At 39.5% G+C, this 19,492-nt stretch overlaps 1 protein-coding gene across 23 annotated transcripts in view; it reads left to right on the forward strand.

Moving 5' to 3' along the window:
- Positions 1–19,492, forward strand: part of TFDP2 (transcription factor Dp-2) — a 195,080-nt gene that overhangs the window by 117,275 nt on the left and 58,313 nt on the right. For 2 of the 23 annotated variants that reach the window (XM_055569484.1, XM_055569486.1), the window contains exon 6: positions 12,588–12,733. The exons of 17 other annotated variants lie outside the window; for them this stretch is intronic. The gene's annotated coding sequence lies outside the window, so the exon portion shown is untranslated. Of the gene's footprint in view, positions 1–8,136; positions 8,282–8,411; positions 8,434–12,587; positions 12,734–12,819; positions 12,841–19,492 lie in introns of those variants that run through there. 4 more of the 23 variants (XM_055569485.1, XM_055569488.1, XM_055569489.1 and 1 more) reach the window with 3 other exon arrangements.

The raw sequence follows: 19,492 nt of genomic DNA on the forward strand, positions 1-19,492 counted from the left end.
CTTTGCTACATGAGTTTTTAGGACAGGACTTCAGGAGTATCTCTGGCATATTTGGGAAACCATTACAGAAAATTGTAGTTTACCAGTGCAGAAGACAGTCAGTTGGTGGTAATTAGTATTGGAAAGTTATCAGTCATAAAAATTCACCTGAAATCTAATCAAGACTCTGGAATTCAGGCCAAAGCAGGTGAAATTTCTTCTGCTGTCAGTGGCATTCTTTTAACAGAGGGGAAGCTACCGAAGGTGTTTGATCAGTAAAGGACACTTGTCCACTCATTTATTTACTAGGTATTATTTGAGTACACACTGTGTGCAGTATAGTTTTCTGGACAGAAAGGGTGCAGAGATGGAACGCGAGAGCTGGAGAGCCAAAAACCTGTCGTAGAAGAATTCACATGCTATCAGAAGTGGTAGACATGTAAGTTACAAAGGAATGTGACAGATGTTACAATAAATGTCTGTCCACAGCCTTGTGGAAACTTAAAATAGGACCAGATCTCCTTCAGGGCATTGGGAATATCTTAACGGAAGAGGCAGCATTTTATGGTTTGTAGGGAGGAGTACCGGTTTACCAGGTGAAGAATATTGAGAGTTTAACAGTAAGGTCATGGTCTGTTCAGGGAATGGTAACTAATTTATGCCCCTGGAGTTCTGGGAAATGGACCTTGAAAAGCAATTTGGGATCCCATCATTAAGGACCTAATGTAATCTGTTTGATGAGAAAACCATGAAAGATTTATAGGCAGGGCACTGAAATGATTTTACTTTTTTTCTCATTTAGAATAGTTTATGCGGCCTTAATATATGACATAAAGAACGATATCTAGATTGTAGTAAGCCTTTTGATTACATATATTCACTGAATTTATATTTGTAATTAATATCCATAATCATTAAATGTGTGGACTTTGAGAAGTTAAGAACTGGCTTAGAATCATAGTACTACCACTTTGTAGCATTTATACAAGTTTTTGATGTGGTGTGAGTGACAGTCTCTCAGTCGTGTCTGCCTCTCTGCAACCCCATGGACTGTAGCCCTCCAGGCTCCTCTCCATGGAATTCTCTAGGCAGGAATACTGGAGTGAGTAGCCATTTCCTTCCCCAAAGGATGTGGTAAGCCTCCCTTTTCTCATCTGGGTAATGGGGCTTCTTAATAATTTCTGGGCCCTGTTGACTGGGGGGAAGTAATGAAGTTTCTGTTGGATGGGGAAGAAGTCAAATGAAACTTTACACTAGATGTACTAATGTCTCAGTGTACTCTGAGGACTGAGTGAAGGTAGGTTTTGAAGTAGATTTGAGAGATGGCCATAAAAAAGGTGTACATTTAACTTACAAGAGGTAATTAGTTCTAAATAGACTTTTGTGTGCTTTGCAGCAAAATCTGGAGAAGGGAGCTATTGAAGGTGTTTAAGCAGGAATCCATATGATCCAGTTTTTCCAAATTGCTTAAGTTATATCCCAATATAATTATTTATAGTGTTCCCCCTTTAACGCTCAGTGGTTAACCCATTTTGGACAATAAATTATGTGGCCAGTCACTTTCTAAAGCAAGGATATAGTAAGAACAAAGGGCCATGGTTGAGCCCTTTGTTCAAGGGCTCAACCATGTAGAATACAAGTAATGAGAAAAAATAAAGAAACCAGCCTCTGGTTGAAATGAAACAGAGAAGAAATAGTCTTTAAAAACCCAAGAGAAAATAGTTTTAATGGTATTAACGAGGTGAGATTTGTGAGATCAGCAAAGTCAAATTAGCAAGGTTATGGACCATAAGCATACATTAATTTATCAAGGTAGAGCACCTTGTCTACTCTAGTTTCTTTTGGGCAGCTGGAGGGAAGTCACATTGGTTTGTTTCTTTGAGGATAAGCGCTGTGTCTTTTGTTTTTATATCCTTAGTGCCTAGCTCAGTAATTGTTATGTAGGAAGGACTGGTGCATTTTTTAAGAATTGAAATATAATTAATATTTTGTAAAAAGGTGAGATAGTAGCCATAGATACTACACTTAAAAACAATTCAGTCAAATGGAAAGGAGGTTGTTTTTAGTTCGGCAGCAGTTGGAAAGGACAGATCTCTTCATTTTAAATGTTAAGATGAACTTGGTGAAGAGAGAAAATTAAACTTTCTGGAAGGGGAAGGAAGTTTGAAACCTGAAGTTTCTGCTGCTTAGAAAAGAATCTATTGTGAAGTGAACAGTGTGGCCTTACACCCTCCCCGCCCCCAGCCTCACCTTCCACCAGGCGCTGCCCAACCTTTGAAGATTTATGAATACGGTCATTGGAGTCAGAAAATCTAGAGCTAAATCTTGACTTTACCTTTTACTAGATAGTGGCAAGTCATTCTAGTCTATATTCTGTCATTCTATTCTGTATTCTCTTATATTTAAATGTCTCAGATTTAGTTTATTTTTTAATTGAAATTTAATTAAAAGAGACTCTAATTTAGAGTAAAAATTTTTTAATTTTTTAATGTCATGCTAACTTTTTTTATTTTTTAAACCCAGAAATTCTTGGCCCTAAGCTAATACTTATAATGATGTTGACTTTTTTCTTCAAAAAAAAGTTGAACAGATAATGTGTGCATGTGTGTGTGTTCAGTCGCTTCAGTCATGTCCAACTCTTTGCCACCCCATGGACTGTAGCCTTCCAGGCTTCTCTGTCCATGGGATTTCGCAGGCAGGAATACTGGAGTGGGTAGCCATTCCCTTTTCCAGGGGATTTTCCTGACCCAGGGATGGAACCTACATCTCCTGTATTTCCTGCACTGCAGGCAGATTCTTTACCCCTGAGCCTCTGGGGAAGCCCTGATAATGTATGCACCTGACCAAAATTCAAGTGGTAAAATGGGGCATACTCAGCTAGAGATTTTAGTGTCATCTGTGAGATGCTGATCTCTTCCTCACCTCCCCAACTACTACACTTTACAAGATAATGTCCTTCTGGCCACAGTTGATTATCCCAGCACATCATTGCTTAGACAACATTTTGCTAAGACAAGCGCCTGACCCCAGTTCAGCCATTGAGTGACTTCCTGGTGTTAAGGCTCAGGCTGAGAGAAGGTGAATGGATCTGTAAGATATGAACTAGAGATACGTCAGTAGCCATGTTTCCCACCAGCTGGAGAATGCTGATCTATAGTGAAAGAGAATCCTGCTGACGTGAGAGAAAATCAGAGGGAAAAGAAGGGAGTCAGTCAGACAGTCTTAGCACCCTTAGAGTTCCTGAGACCCCCTGCTTCCTTGACCCTCCTAGTTTGGTTCTGTTACTCTTTCTTGCATTCAGTGAGCAAGTTGAGGCAGTGGGTTTCTTTTCAGGTCAGACTAGCTTGAGAGGAGTTTATCTTGTAATTCAACTAACACCTGAATTTCGATGAAATATTCTGACTCCAATGCTCATGTTTTCTCCCCTGCAACACATTCTTTCTCTAGGGCTAAAATCTTAGGTCTGAAGTTCCGTTCCTTCCTAACTTGTGGGCTTTCCAGGTGATGCAGTAGTGAAATATTGAAGCCTGCCAGTGCAGGAGACACAAGAGACTCAGGTTCAATCCCTGGGTCAGGAAGGACCCCCTGGAGATGGAAATGGCAACCCACTCCAATATTCTTGCTTGGAGATTCCCATGGACAGAGGATCCTGACAGGGTATAGTTCATGGGGTTGCAAAGAGTCAGACATGGCTGAGCACACTCTCTTTCTGCCCCGCCCCCCCCCCCCCCCCCCCCCCCCCCACACACACCACCCTGTCTGTTCTAACTCCTTTGGTTTCTTCCCCTTCCATAGATCCTTCTCCAAGGTACTGGCAAATGCCTCCCTCATCCTGGAAAGCCTTCACCTTGATTCTTTGGGCTTCATTAAATTCAGTTGTGACTAAAGCATGCATAAGGATTTTGGTAGAAGTTTAGAAAAGGTCATAGATTGCGGCTAGATTGAGGAAAATTTAGACAGCAGTCTTAAGTTGTTTGCTATTACTGTATTGCTAGACCAGAGATATTTAATAGAACTTTCTGTGATGATAGAAATGTTCTGTGTCTGCAAGCTGTTATCCACATATTGAGGACTTAACATATGTCTAGTGCAACTGGGAAATTGAATTTTTAATTTTATTTAGCTGTAGTCAGTTTAAATTTAAATAGCCATCCAAAGCTAAGGCTGGGGCCTCCCTGGTGGCTCAGTGGTGAAGAATCTGCCTGCAGTGCAGGAGATCTGGGTTTGTCCCTGGGTCGAGAAGATCCCCTGGAAGAGGGCATGGTAACCTACTCCAGTATCATTGGACACAGCTAAAGCGACTTAGCTCACATGCACGCATGAGGCTAAGGCTACCAATGTTGACAGTGTAGCCCTAGCCATCAGGAAGTCATCAAAAGATATAGTTTTTATTTATTTTGGTTTTAAATCAGGGAAGTGATGTGTGTTTTATAAAAAAGAAAAGTGTGGAAACAGTGTGGGCCTTTGGATGGTAAGGAAGAGGCGAGAATGGAAAACCACTTTCTATCATGTGCCTGTAACAAGGATGGGGAACGTAGGTAGGTGAGCTGCTTTGGGACGGAAGAGGTGGAGTTCAGAAGTTGCATTGACTTCGTGGGACATGCAGACAGAAATGTCCAACAGGCAACTACAAATAAGACTTGAGAGCAGAGACGAAGATTAGACGTGTGCATGTTTGTAGTCACGTACGTAAAGGTAATAAAGCCGTAGAAATGGTTATGTCCTCCAAAGAGGGAATGGAAACCTTGGATAAAGGAGCATCAAAGGCAGAGGCTTGGAAAATGTTTACATTTAAAGGGTAGAAAGAGAGAGAAGAGGTGCAAAAGTCAAGTCACTATGTGATGTTCTTAAGGAACCAGCACTTATCCTTGCAAGTCATAGCAGGAACCCTTTGCTTTAGGCATAGCCCTCATCAGAGAGATTAGACATTTTACTTGAAAACGCGAATAAGTATATCCCTCATGATATGGATCTGGTAGAGAGTTGTAATAAGCAGGCATGGGGCAAGTAAAAACTGCCATTGTGCTATCATAGTGTCATTTCTGCCTGTAGAATCATACATGTACCTGTAAAATATGATTAATCTTTGGTCAGGTTGCCAATAAACAGAGCAGAGCTTAGTCCAAGTGAATCAGCTTATAACCGTGGGGAAGGGAATGCCTTGAGCCCTTTAATGTTTGCTAGATAATCCATCTGTCCAATCAGTATTATAAATAATATGATGCGTAAGTGTGTTTTCTTCTCTCTCTCCCTCGTCTCTCACTTTTTTCCTTTCCTCCCTCTTTTCTCTCACCCTCCCTCCTTCCTTTCTTCCTCCCTTCTTCCTTTCTCCCATGCTATGTGGCTCATAGGATCTTAGTTCCTTGACCAAGAATCAAGCCCTAATCACTGGCCTGACAGGGAATTGCCTTAAATTGATTTTCCATCTAAGATTAAGGAGAAACTGTTTGGGAGAACCTACATTGGATGCATTTTATTCTGCAAATGGGAAGACTCATGAGTTTCCCCACAGCGTGTCACAGGCCCATGAAGGTATACAGAAGGCAGTGCTCAAGCTGCCTTCTTAGAAGGGCTTGGGAGGAGATTAAAGGATAGTGTGAGTGAAGGATTTGGGAGTTGAAAGAAGGCACTGGCAAGGAGAGCAGATAAGGAGAGGACACGTGGAAGAATAGAGGTAGGCTTAAGATCAGAGCTCAGGAGCAGACAGTAGGGGGTGGGTCAGTTTGCTGCTTAGCTCATTGCCTGATACAAAGGTAGGGTGAATGGCAGTCAGGGAGAAGCAACATTGCGCCTGCAGGACCAATGGAATCCTACTTTGCCTCCATCTTTTTTTTTTTTTTTTTTTAAGATTTATTTATTTATTTTTCGGCTGTGCTGGGTCTTCGTTGCTTTGCAAGGGCTTTCTCTACTTGCGGGGAGTGGATCTACTCTTCGCTGCGTGTGGCCTTTTTATTGCGGTGGCTTCTCTTGTCACGGAGCCTGGGCTCTAGGTGCACGCGGGCTTCAGTCATTGTGCTGCTCAGGCTTAGCTGCTCTTAGTTGCATGTGGGATCTTCCTGGCAAGGGAATGGAACCGGTGTCCTTTGCATTGCAAGGCGGATTCTTAACCCCAGGACCACCAGGGAAGCCCTGGCTCCATGTTATTTTATTGATTGCTTGACCTCAGTCACCACAGCATCTTCCTGACCTCAGGTTACTGTTAATTTATTGTACTAACTATTCCGGACAGAATATGTGAACATGTAAATCACTGTCTAGTCCTAGGGATCCTAGAAGTAGGATCCATGTACCTGAGTACTAGGAAGTTTAATTTTGTTTTGCTTTAAGACTGTAACAGAGTAGGTATGACCTTTTCTAGCCCCAGAATATCCTGGCCTTGGATGACATGGGCTATCACTTCGGGCTGACCTCGTAGGTCAGAGGTATTGTGTTGTTTCTGGTAAGGCAATCAAGAACAGTGAGAAGCAGGGGTAGGAAGATTGTTTTCAAATGTGGGTGTATAAACATAGGTATCCATGCTAGATTTTAATACACGAAACTGATTGGGTGCCGTGTAATTTTCAAGTTTCTTGTTTTGTTTTTTTTTTAATTCAAAATGCCCCTGATAAATGATGGTCTACAAAACCTTAGTGTATAGAATTTTAACTGATCCCTTTACTCAAATACAGTGACCTCATATCTGTTACTGAAAACAGATTTTAGAATCTGAAAAGCTACAGGCCCATTGAGGTTGTATTTTTCAGTTTTAAGCTAATAAGTATTTGCAGTTCAATTTAATTTATATTGTCCTGAATCTTTTTGACATATCTCTGTGTGTAAGATTTGGTACATACATAATCCATTTATAAAGAAAAATTTGGCTAAGAAAAAGCTCTGTTGGAGTTTTTTATTCAGTATATGTTTATTTGAGTGTCTTAACAGTCTCTGTCTTAGCCACTGGGGATATAACAATGAAGCAGGCAGAAGATCCTTGCCCTCTGGAGTAAGCTATACTTTCAAGGGAGAATATTTCACATTAGGTGATAACTAATCAAAGGAAGAAGGGTACCTTAGTCGTCCAGGAGTTATACTTTCAGGGACCTGAGATATAAAGCAAACCCACTGGAGACAGGGGTTTATTACATTTGACTTTTGTCTGTTGTGTTCCCTGCTGTATCTCAGAGCCCAAAATAGTGCTTGGCTCATATGTCGGTTGATCAGAAGTGTTTATTGTTTTGAATTTGTATAATCAGAGACATGTACTTTAATAAATGATTTTGCACCTAGCTAGTTGAAAAGTTTATCATCTCCTTTACCTTTTTATATTTGTTACCTACTTTTTGTTTCTCTTGGTGATCCTCATGGCCCGATGCAGGAGCACCTTATTAATATTAATAATTAGTCGTATGGTAATCTGATATGGCAAAGGTTAGATTTGGAAAGGAATTTAAGAGGTCATCTTTTGTTCAGCTTCCTGCCTAGGAAAAAACAGTAAGGCAATTAGGTATGTATTTTTAATTAATCATTTAAAAAACTAGGACAACATAATTGGGTTCTCTCTTGGGAAAGTAGTGAAAGGTACTTAACCCTAGATATAAAGGTACTAACCTGAAAAAATTAGAACTTCTAACTGTGTGGGAAAGTGAAAAAAAATCAAGCACCACTAAGCTGCTCTTTGTTGATATCAGAAATGGGCCTGTCATTCATTTTGGCATTGAAGCATAGCCTCCTATCTCAGGGGGCAGAACCAGGACTTTTTTTTTTTTCCTCCCAGAGGAGCTGGACAGTTATTACAGGTTGAAAAGGCTGACCAGTTTTTCAAGAGTTTCTCCTTTTTGCCCCCCTGCAACTCATGGTGCTTTTGCTCTGCCTTCAAGATGCACTAAAATCTCCTCCTTTGTGACTGCTTTGGAGCCAGCAAATACCCTGACATGTATAATTCGAAATATGCAGAGTTCATGAGTAAGTTCCATCCTATTTTTTGGCCAGTTAAAATTCAAGTGATTTTTAGAAAAGTGTTAGGATCGAGTTAGGCATTGTGTTGTTTCACCACTTTTATTTTAAGGCTATTTCTGAAAGCCTTTAATATGACTTTGTTTCTTTTTAAGTGTTTTTGTGGCATTAGACAGTACTCCTCTTTTAAAAGCCAGTAACAAAACAATTTTCTTGAGCATCTTTTTAGTTTTACTGAGAAGTATGTTAAATTGAGCGTCTCTGAGCTCGATTGCTCATGTCTGACACAGTCTCAAGTTTCCAGTGAATGGTAACAAAGACTGTAGAGTGTTGTTGGTACTGCAGTGAGAGGCATGCTTCTTTAGACCAGGTAAGAGAGATCATTTTGTTTCTTATTGCTGGGTGCCTTTTTACAGCGTTTATTTTATATTCTTTCAACAGCAGCAATGTTAAATTGATAAATAGCCAGGAGCACGCCGATTTCAAGACGTCCTTGCTTGTTGCAGACAGGAAAACTACAGGGTATGGGGGTTGGGGTGGGCAGGGGGGGAGGGGTAGAGTAAGCTTAGTTCATCACTCAGTTACTTATATAAATCAATTAAAATGTAAAAATAATTCTGGAGCTCCATTTTCTCTGTTCAAGAACCAAAGAAGCAATTAAAGAAACAAATCCTTTTAAAGGTACTTCGTGGTTCTTACTTGTGAATGCAATTCAGAAGGGAGTTTTTACTTTCATTTCTTTCCAGTGGTTAATAAAATAAGCTTTGCCTCTCACCATACAATTTTTTTTCTCATTTATGAAAACTTTGAAATTGTCAAGAGTAAAATCCGCTTCCTCTGGATCTTTGGAATAAACCTGACACTTAAGAAAAATATTTCAGCTTTTATAGCTGTTTCATTCCCTTTTTTCCTAGTTCATTTTTCTTAAAAGTATTTGTGCTTTGAAAATGTCAGCTGTATTCTAATGAAGCTAAGGCATTGTTTGCTCATAAAGGGGCCAGTGCATTCCACTGCTTTATGGTTTATTACCAGGCACAGTGTGAGAGTGTGGGTGGCACCATTTGGTGTCTGCCTCTTGGAAGGGACTGCCATTATGTTAGCATTGGATTGGCAAGGAAAATACAGCGTGCAAGATCCTATATGAATCTGGATCCTGTGAAGAAAATTTTAGCCGTAAGCAGTCCTGCCTGAGCCCAGAATGTGTGACAGCTTGATCTCTTCAAGTGTTGTCCTGAAGCCTGCTTTTCAGTTACAATGAGTACTCCCCAACTCACATCTCTGGTTTTGTGGTGTATGTAACATTTACTTGTTCTATGAACTTCAGTAAAGTGAATGTTTCTAGATAAACTATGACATTTTAAATGGACACGGTATACTTTTCAATAATATATTTACTTTAAAAAAAAGTTTGAAGGAACTTAGTGTTGGGGGGTGGCGGGTGGAGAGAGAGAGGAGGTCAGGCAAAGGCTTTCTTTCAGTTTGGAAAGCCCTGATGAAGAAAAAAAGCAACAGATGTTTCTTCTGTTACAATTGAGGTTTCATTCAAAATTCACAGTAGCTGGAATGGGGAGGGGCGGTCATAAATCTGACTTAATTAGTGAATAAAGAAAAAATAGTCATTTAAAATTTATTCTTTTATATTGAGGATTTGAGAAACAGTATAGAGTAACATATTCCAAGTAACATACTTTTTTGAAGAGGCTTTTTTTTTAAAATTAAAAATAGTTTATGTGTCATTAATGGAGATGTGAGAAAGTTAGTGATAGAGGAAATGATCATTAAACCATATATAACATTATGGAAAAAACTAAGCCACTATAAAGTATATAAGGAATACTTAGGTGGCAAAAGTTTTCGCAGTAGATATTAAGGCTCAAAATGAAATTGAAGCACGAAACATTGTTTACATTTAGTGAGAGATTATTTTATCTTCAGTGAGAAGCATGAGACTTAGTCCTAAAGATCTTTGATTAAGAAATGTGGGAGAAATATTTTGAGTTTGATTGAAATGATGTGTTGTAGTTTCCCTCTTTAAAAAAAAAAAAGGATAGTAAACTTAGAGCAAGTAAGCTTGTGGAAAGAGGAGAATGTTTATCTGCTGTAAAGGGTAAGAAGGAAGAAGAGCTTGGAAGTGATATGCATGAAATGAAAGCATTCAAAAAATGGCTTTTCACTTGAAGTTCATAATGAGTAAAGCAAAAATGTTTCCTTTTACAAGTAACACATAGAGAAGCTCTGTGCTCCTGTATAGTATGTGTTTATATATATTACGATTTTATGCATCTCTTAAAGTTAGCTCTTAGGAAACCAGTGCTGAGCACCAGATATTTCTGATTAGGCACTTACTAAAATGTAGCCCCCACCCTGCACCATGAAGTTAGTAATATATGCTAGCCAGAAAATTCTTTGAACCGTAGTTCCAAATTTGCATATGGAGCAAATGTTAAACGGTTTTCTAAATGTTTAGCTGGTCTAAGGAGAGGACTGAGAAAGATAGCAACATTAAAGGAGATTATTAAAAATTTCTCTTGCTCCTTGCTACGATCTCTGGGCTTCCCAGAAGATTTTCTTTGCTTCACGTATTGACAACAGAATTCAGAGATTTTGAAACTTTTCAGACCATTTTTGAATTAAGATTAAGGATTTAAGGAATAGCAGTATGAAGCAGTTGAATTGTTTTTCTCTAAGATAACTAACTTACAGGAGCTTAAAATGGATTTACCAAGTTATAGGTCTGATTAGAATAAGAATCTTTATCATTTTGACTAAAGAATGTATATAGTGTTAATGGACTAGAGAGCCCTAAAAAATAAAAAAGGTGACTTCACATATGACACATAACTTTGACAGCATCATGGATTATAGTTATCAAAAATGTTACTTATGATTATAAATGTAGGTATGACAGTACATTACCACATCAGCAACAGCAGTGCAGAAGTCATTGAGACTGTTAAGCCTTCAATTTAAGAATACCATACTGAATGAAGACTTCTGGAGTGAAATACCTGTGGTTCCTGCCTTATATGTAAACTCTTAAGCAAAAACTGAGGTCTGAGGGGTGTGAACCTTTTCTATTCATTTCTCTCCAATTCCGAAGACCCAGAGAGTGTCTGATTTAGATGTTCTCTTGGCTTTACCTATTTTTATGCCATTAGAAACCATTCATGGGGGCCTAGAAATCTCTCATCTCTGGTGTGCAAGTCATAGGGAAGATTGTCGGATGCCTATGTTTTCCTTTTTACATTGTTGTTAAGGACCAGGTACAAGTGCTGTGCTTTAAGTGTATTATGAGCTAACTCCGTTTTGCAAGTGGCTACAGGAACCTGTGGTGTAATAACATTCTTTCTTTCTACCAAGTGTTAAGCAACCAGTTTTCAAGTGAACTTTTGGTTCTTGACTCTGAAGCTGGAGACCATCAGCCAGGGGGCTTTGCTTTTGGCCCTTGGCTTTCTCTTGCACAGTTTGGCAGCTCTCTTGGCAATTTCTCTGACAGAGAAATGAAGAGACTTCTAACTGAGCACTTACTGTGTGCCAAGTGGACCCAGTAGAACTTATTTTTAAAAAGTTTGCAGAATCTTTTCATGGGTAAGATTTTAATACAAAAGAGTTTTGATACTGATGTCTAAGATTTTGTGCTCTTGACAGTATGGTTTAAATGTAGCTTCAGTGATAGCTCTCAAGTGGAAGACAGTATTGAAATAAGAGTGCTGATAACAGTGCAGTGTTAACAGCGTGGCGTATGGAATACAATAATCCCGGTTTTTATTTGCTAAGGAAAAGAACTGCTTTGAAATTCTAATTCATGGGTGGTGTTTGGTCTTTTTGAGTTTGTTTCCTAAAGTTTTAAATTTGTTTTAAGAATGCAACTTTTAAACTGAATCTGCCTATAGCCTTTGGCACCTTTTGTAAATATTAGAAAAAGAGCTTGAAAGTTTTAGTCGCTCAGTTGTGTCTGACTCCTTATGACTGCATGGACTATAGCTCCCTAGGCGCCTGTGTCCATGGAATTCTCCAGGCAAGAACACTGGAGTGAGTAGCCATTCCCTTCTCCAGGGGATCTTCCTGACCCATGGATCGAACCCAGGTCTCCTGCAGGCAGATTCTTTATTATCTGAGTGATTTATTTGTAACAGGGTCTGGAGCAAGTTAGCATCTCAGAGGGGTTATGGGCTTCTTCCGGAGAGTGATTTCCAATTAAGTGCCCTTGGGTATTCTGATGCTCATCGGGCCTGATCTTGTGGTTGCACCCAGCTGTGTTGATCTACTCCAGCCATTCAGTGGCTGTTGGTCCAAGATAAAATATGCTGCTTTCCGCTCACTCTCTTTTCTAGACAACAGACAGCGTCTATGTGCCATCTGGTGGGTCTGTTGGCTCTGGTGAGGTGCTAAAAGTAGTGGCTGAAAATAGGCTAAACACTGAAAAGATATAACATTTAAGCACAAGAGACAATAAATAATAATAATTGATAATAAATAAGGGTCACTTAGCCCTTTCTCTTTTTAAGAGATAAATGGCGTAGAAAGAGTCTGCTTAGACATCACTGCTTCCTGAATTTGCGCACAGAGAAAAAGGGTCTTGTAGCAGTTTGTCCCAGTCTTGCTTGATCCTCAGAATCATCTGAGGCACCTACTTATTTAAAATACTCATCGCCACCTGGTTTTTGATTCTTTAGGTGTCTAGTGGAGCCCAGAAACGTATTTTGATGAAGAGGGATACTACCCTCTCCCACTATAGTCATCCTCTTTGCGTCCTATGACCAGGCACATGGGAAGAATTACTGGGAAGGCTTGGAAGAACCAAATCGTTTGAGGCCATATGGTAAACTTAATTATTAATCAGAAGATAATGTGTTCAACACTTGGAAATCCTAATTAAGGAGGTGGAAGTGGAAATCAAGAATTAAAAGTTGTCCTTGTCTCAGCAAGGTAAACAGAAAAAGGACAAAGGGACATATTTTAACTAAAAATAAGGAAACCATTGAAAAACAATAGGATCCAGTCTCTAGAAGAGCTGAATGTTTTTGGATGGACATTGAAAAGGAAAAGTCCTACAAAAGAAACCCAGAGCGAATGGACTATATGATTTCTAAGATCTTTTAGCTTTGACATTTGATGAACTAAACGAAAACAGTGATAACATTCCTGATACCAGAGCTTGAATTAGCAGTTCATTTAAGAAATTATTAGGCCCTCTCTCAATTCTGACATGTGAGGAGAAGGAGAAAGAAATGTTTTTCTCCTTTCATATTGAAGAATCCAGGATATTTATGGTTATGGATACCAGAGAAAGGGAGAGCTAGCTAATGGTTTTAAAAGGTGTCCTCCAAGTAAAAATGCTTATCAAAGCCAAGAGAAAAGACTGGATCCTCTAGGCAAGGAAGGACTGACATAGATTTATTGGCCCACTGGGAGTATGCTCTGAGGGCTGTAGAGTTGGTTTTTTTTGGGGCTGGGGGGTTATTGTCACTTCAAGGATCCTCTCTGGTTCCTTGGAAAGAGTCGGGTTAGGTGGTCCTTTAGTGGGTAATCCTAGAAGTCTTGTTTTCTGACAGCTGCAAAAACATTCCGACTCTGGCTTCTATGCCTGTGATATATAGGAATGTGCATTTCACTTCTTCTCTCTTCATTTATGCTGTAAGGATGCTTGATTTCCATTTTGGAACCACATACACTAAAGGTCATTTTAACCATAACTTTGGAGATCTTATGAACTTTTCTGTTTCTCAGCCTTACCAATTATAGTGATACCATGGCCACCCATGTTACAAAGTGTAATAATGGTGTTGGATTTAATCTTAGCAACTTTGGTTAACATGATTGAATACAGATGCAACAATATAGAACACAGCAGTGTTATGGGGTACATACAGGTAATGCCCAGTACGTAGCTAAATCGTAAATAGAAAGAAAACTTAAAAAAAAAGTGTTAACAAATGAAGTCAGAGTGACTTCTGGTTTATTTACCTTCAGTCACCAATCCCCACATGCATCTTACACATCAGATAAGATCAGATCTTTACAGATTTGCTATTTCCCCTATCTTTGCAAACTAATGTGTGCCTGCTTTATGAAGATGGTGCGTTTGATCTGTGGGGCCTGAGTTATTTTTCAAATAAAGGTTATAAATATCCCCTGAGCCATCACATTGTTCTCCCTACCCCACTCTCTCTTCAGTGACAAATGTTATTTGCTAGATGACTGGCTAGAATTAGAAATACAGTCTGAAGACTGTGGACTCTTCCCTTTTTGCAGAATGAATGGACCTCTTCCAGAATTGACCTGTGACTTGACCTCATTAGTACTGTATTTGAAACTGATCTATAGTCCTTTAAAACCGTTATTAACAAATAATTAAAGGGTAGTATGGGAAGGAGGGAAACGCTTGACACTTTCTGAGTCTCCGTATTCTCTGTTGGAAATGTTAATCGTGAACGAAGTGAAGCATGTGATGCTGTCACATAAAGAGGCACATCAGTGGAGCAAATAGTAAGGTAGACTTAGTAGTACGACTGAAGGTAGTCAGTAAGGTAGACTTTCATGTAGCGTGGGGGAGGGGAGTAGAGTTCTCATTAGATGGTCGCCATCTACCATTGGTAGCCTAAAGTAGCCATCTAGGGGGCAAAATTGGGTCATTCATTTCTCACGTTAAATAAATTCCAGATGGTCAAGAATGTTAAACTTAAATGAAGGTATCAGTGTAGAAAACATGGGGGATGTTTAATACAGTCTTTAGTATGTAATGAATGACAATTAAATTCAAGAATAGCATATCTAACTGGAAATACCAAACTTGTGCATGCTAAGTCACTTCAGTCTTGTCTGACTCTCTTGTGACCCTGTGGACTGTAGCCCGCCAGGCTCCTCTGTCCATGGGATTTTCCAGGCAAGAATGCTGGAGTGGGTTGCCATGCCCTCCTTCAGGGGATCTTCCTGACTCAGAGATTTAACCTGCATCTCTTATGTGTTCACAGACCTTTTTAATATGACATTAAAGTCATAAAAGGAAAGAAGTATAAGATTGACAACACTCTTTTCAAATGTGAAGAGAAAATCATATATAAAAGCCAAAGACAAGTGTCAAATATGTTCACCAGGTATAACAAAGAATATTCTCACCCTTTCAGTATTTAAAGAGAGTCCACCAATGAATCATCAATAGCCAATAGGAAGATGGTCCTAATTCTCAGGAAGGAAAATTTAGATGACTTTTAAACAAAGCATATTAGCCTTATTCATAATAATAAAACCAAAATAAAATCAAAGTGAGATGCTATTTTTAACCTAAAGATTGACAGAAATAAAGTTTGATAAAACACTGAGTTGGTAAGGTTATGTGGAAATGGATACATTCACACATTTCTGAACAGCGGATGAATTTGTACAGATATTTGGTACAACTGATGTGTGTAAAGATATATGTAGTCATTGCAGCATTATTTGTAGTAATAAAAAGATTTTACTATAATATTTGTAACACTAAAAGCTTTCCATTATTAAGGGACTCAAGCTGCTAGAGCTATAAAAAGAAATAGCTAACAAAGTAAATGTTTAAGCAAAATTACATATGAATGTAAATAGGTAGGGAAAGACATCTAAAATAGATATAGTATTGTTAAGTGGTAAAAAAGCAATGTGCAAACTGCTTTTTTTGGACCATATGTGTAAGGGAAAAAGGGTATATATATATAGGCATATATGTTAGTATATGCCTTGAGTATTTCTGCAAGGTTATAGAGAAACTGGCATCGTAGCTGTCACTAGGGAAGGGGGGATGGTTAGGTGGTGGTTGGTGATGGGAGGAGATTTAGTTTTCATTGAATATGCCTATCTCCTGAATTTGTATCACATGCTTCCATGCAGACATTCATGTATTCGTGCATTCATTCATTCATCTGACATATATTTTTATTGGAGTATAGTTACTTTACAATGTTGTGGTAGTTTTTGCTTACTGTGCAGCAAAGTGAATCGGCTTTAAGTATACATACATCTCCTCTTTCTTGGATTTCCTTCACGTTGAGGTCATCGTGGAGCAGTGAGTGGAGTCCCCTGTGCTTACAGTGTGTTCTCAGTGTGTGTGGTTTGTCATTTGTGTCCGACTCTCTTGTGAATGTGTAGACCTATAGCCCACTAGGCTCCTCTGTCCATGCCAGGATTTTTCTCCGGCAGAATACTGCAGTGGGTTGCCATTTCCTCCTCCAGGGATCTTCCCGACCCTGGGATTGAATCTGCATCTCCTGTATTTCCTGCATTGACAGGTGGATTGTTTACCACTGAGCCACATTAGTTATCTGTTTTGTACATCGTATCAATAGTGTGTATATGTCAATCCCAATCTCTCCATTAATCCCACACCCACCCTTCCTCCCTTGGTGTCCATACATTTCATTTGTTCTCTACATCTGTGTCTCTGATGGTCTATACCAATTTGTTCAGATTCCACATATATACATTAATATATACTTGTTTTTCTGACTTCACTCTGTATGACAGTGTTTAGGAGAAGGCAATGGCACCCCCCTCCAGTACTCTTGCCTGGAAAATCCCATGGACGGAGGAGCCTGGTAGGCTGCAGTCCATGGGGTCGCTAAGAGTCGAACACGACTGAGCATCTTCACTTTCACTTTTCACTTTCATGCATCGGAGAAGGAAATGGCAACCCACTCCAGTGTTCTTGCCTGGAGAATCCCAGGGATGGCAGAGCCTGGTGGGCTGCCATCTATGGGGTCACACAGAGTCGGACACGGCTGAAGCGACTTAGCAGCAGCAGTATTCCATTGTATTTACCTCTGTGTGTGTGTGTGTGTGTGTGTGTGTGTAAATATATATGCATACATACACCACATCTTCTTTATCCATTCCTCTTTTGATGGACATCTAGGTTGTTCCCATGTCCTTGGCTATTGTAAATAGTGCTACAGTGAACATCGGGGTGCATGTGTCTCTGTGACAGATGTGTCATGTGTGCTGTGGGCAGATAATGATCATACAAGCAAGTAAATGTGCAGTACAGTCAAACAGAGAAGTACTGTGGTGAAAAATCATGGTGAATCAAGAAGTGCTGACATGGGGTAGTCAGGCATTTCTGATGCACTGACAACCGAGCAGAGTCTTGAAGGAAACTGGGGAATAAGGCACATAGATAGATATCTAGGGGAAGGAAGTTATCAACAGAGGGAACTTGAGAGACAAAGGCCATGAGGGAGAACGTTGCTGGACGTGGTTTGAGGAGCAGCGCACAGTCCGGGGTGAATGCAGTACAACAAAGGGAGGGATGGGGAGAGATCTGACAGCTGGCGATGTGAGAAAGGAGGGGTTAGTGACCTTGGGCCCCGTTAACCATCTTAAGGACTTATGCGAACTGAGACGCAAAGTCAACTGGAGAGTTTGGAAGAGAATTACTCCACAAAACAGGATCACTCGGCTGTGTGATGACAAATAGAGCAGTGCTTTTCAGTAGGACGACCTAAGTCACATAATTTTAAATTTTCTAGTAGCCAGGTTAAAATGGTGAAAAGAAACAGATAAAATTAATCTGAATGATAAATTTTATTTACCCCAATATCTAGAACGTTTATTATTGAACATGAAGTCAACATAATTAGACTTTTAGTGAGATGGATTTTGGTTACTTAGCCTTCAAAATGTGTTATCTTACACTTAAAGCACGTTTCAGTTTAGATGTTAAAGTTTCAACAATTGGGGTGAAATGCAGTACTACCAAAATAGTCATGTTGTTTTTAATGGAAAAATATTTTCTACTGCTTCAGTTTTTAAATTTGAGTTAATTAAAATTTTAAAAGTTTAGGAATTTAGAGAGGGAAATGGCAACTCACTCCAGTATTCTTACCTGGGAAATCCTGCACACTGGATTTCCCAGGCATGAGGAGCCTGGCAGGCTACAGTCCATGGAGTCGCAGAGAGTTGCAAAGAGTATTAATGATGCTAAGACAGGACTTAGCGACTAAGCAACAACCACAAAAGTCTAGAAATTAGGTCCTCAGTTGTGGTAACTACCTTTCAAGTGCTTTATAGCTTCTGTCTAATGACTACTGTATTGGAAAGCTTGGGAGTAGAGTTGTGGGGTTAGGTGGGCCTAATGCAGGCCAGGTGGATGAATCAGGAACACATTACAATAATTCAAGATAGAAATGGTCACTTGGATCAGAGTGGTAGCAGCAGAGTGCATGAGAAATGGTTGTATTCAAGATACATTTTATTTTGTTTCATTTATTTTTTAAACTATGAGTTTATTGAAGGCTTGATATTATTAATTATTGGTTTGCCTGAGCTGGGTCTTCATTGCAGCATGACATGTGGGATCTTTAGTTACAACTCTTAGTTGTGCCACCTGGCATCTAGTTCCCTGACCAGGGATTGAACCCAGGCCCCCTGCATTGGGAGTGCAGTTTTAGCTACTGGACCACCAAGGAAGTCCCACATTTATTTTATTTTTTGTAAATATTAAATCATTTTTATTGTGGGTATGGATACAGATGTATAGCAAAGAACTAAATGAAAATTCAAAATAAGGACCACCATCATAAATATAAACCAGCAATATTCTAACACAACCTCTTTGTACATAGATTGTTTGGGTTTTTTTAATTGCATTCTTTTTTGTACATTTTGTTACATTTTTCATTGTCCATCTGCTTTTTTTTTTCGCTATCTGTAGTTTTATAAGACACTGGCTATATTTCTCATGTTGAACAATACTTCCTTGAGCCTATCTTACACCCAATAATTTGTGCTTCCCAATCCCCGACCTCTATATTGTCTGTCCCCTCTAACTGGTAACCACAACTTGGTTCTCTAGTCAGAATACATTTTAAAGATAGGGCCAGTAGGATTTATTAATGGATTGTGTGTAGGATATAAGAGAATGTCAATAGTGATCTCTTTTGGTCTATTAAGAGATGGAGTTGACATTTACTGCGATGAAGAGAGAGATGGGGAAGGAGTTTTCTGTGTGGGCTGGGGAGCCATCAGAGATTTGGAGTATTAAGAGTTCAGTTTCAAGTATATTAAGTTTGAGGTCACAATTAATCATCAAAATGGAGATGCAAAAGGACAGTTGGATACATGAGTCTGACAGGAGCTGTCATACCACCTCGTGAGGAAGAGTTGACAGAGGAGTCAGAGGACCAATACAAAGGGCTCTCGGTTGTTTCTAGAGGAGGATCCAGCAACCACGAGTGAGGAGAAGCCAGTGGTTCGGAGGAGAACCAAGAGAGAATGGAGGTTTGGATGCCAAGTGGAGAGTGTTTGAGAGGAAGGTGTGATTTTGAAAGTATCAGATATGGCTGGTAGATTAAGCTTAAGTTGAAAACAGAATTGGCCATTGGATCTAGCAACATGGAGATGATCTTGGTAAGAGCTAGTTCAGTGAAGTTGGGGAGCGGGCATGGGAGTGGGTTAAAGAAAACAGACTGGAGAAGTAGAGAGAGCAGATGTTGACAGATCTGGTGAGTTTTGTTGTTGTGAAGGGCAACAGAAATTCGTAGCTGGAGAGCTATGTACATAGTTAAGGAAACTTAACTATGTTTTTGTGTTCTGTTTTTAGGATGAAAGAAAA

The sequence above is a fragment of the Bubalus kerabau genome, chromosome 2 (assembly GCF_029407905.1).
Source record: "Bubalus kerabau isolate K-KA32 ecotype Philippines breed swamp buffalo chromosome 2, PCC_UOA_SB_1v2, whole genome shotgun sequence".
NCBI lineage: Eukaryota > Metazoa > Chordata > Mammalia > Artiodactyla > Bovidae > Bubalus > Bubalus kerabau.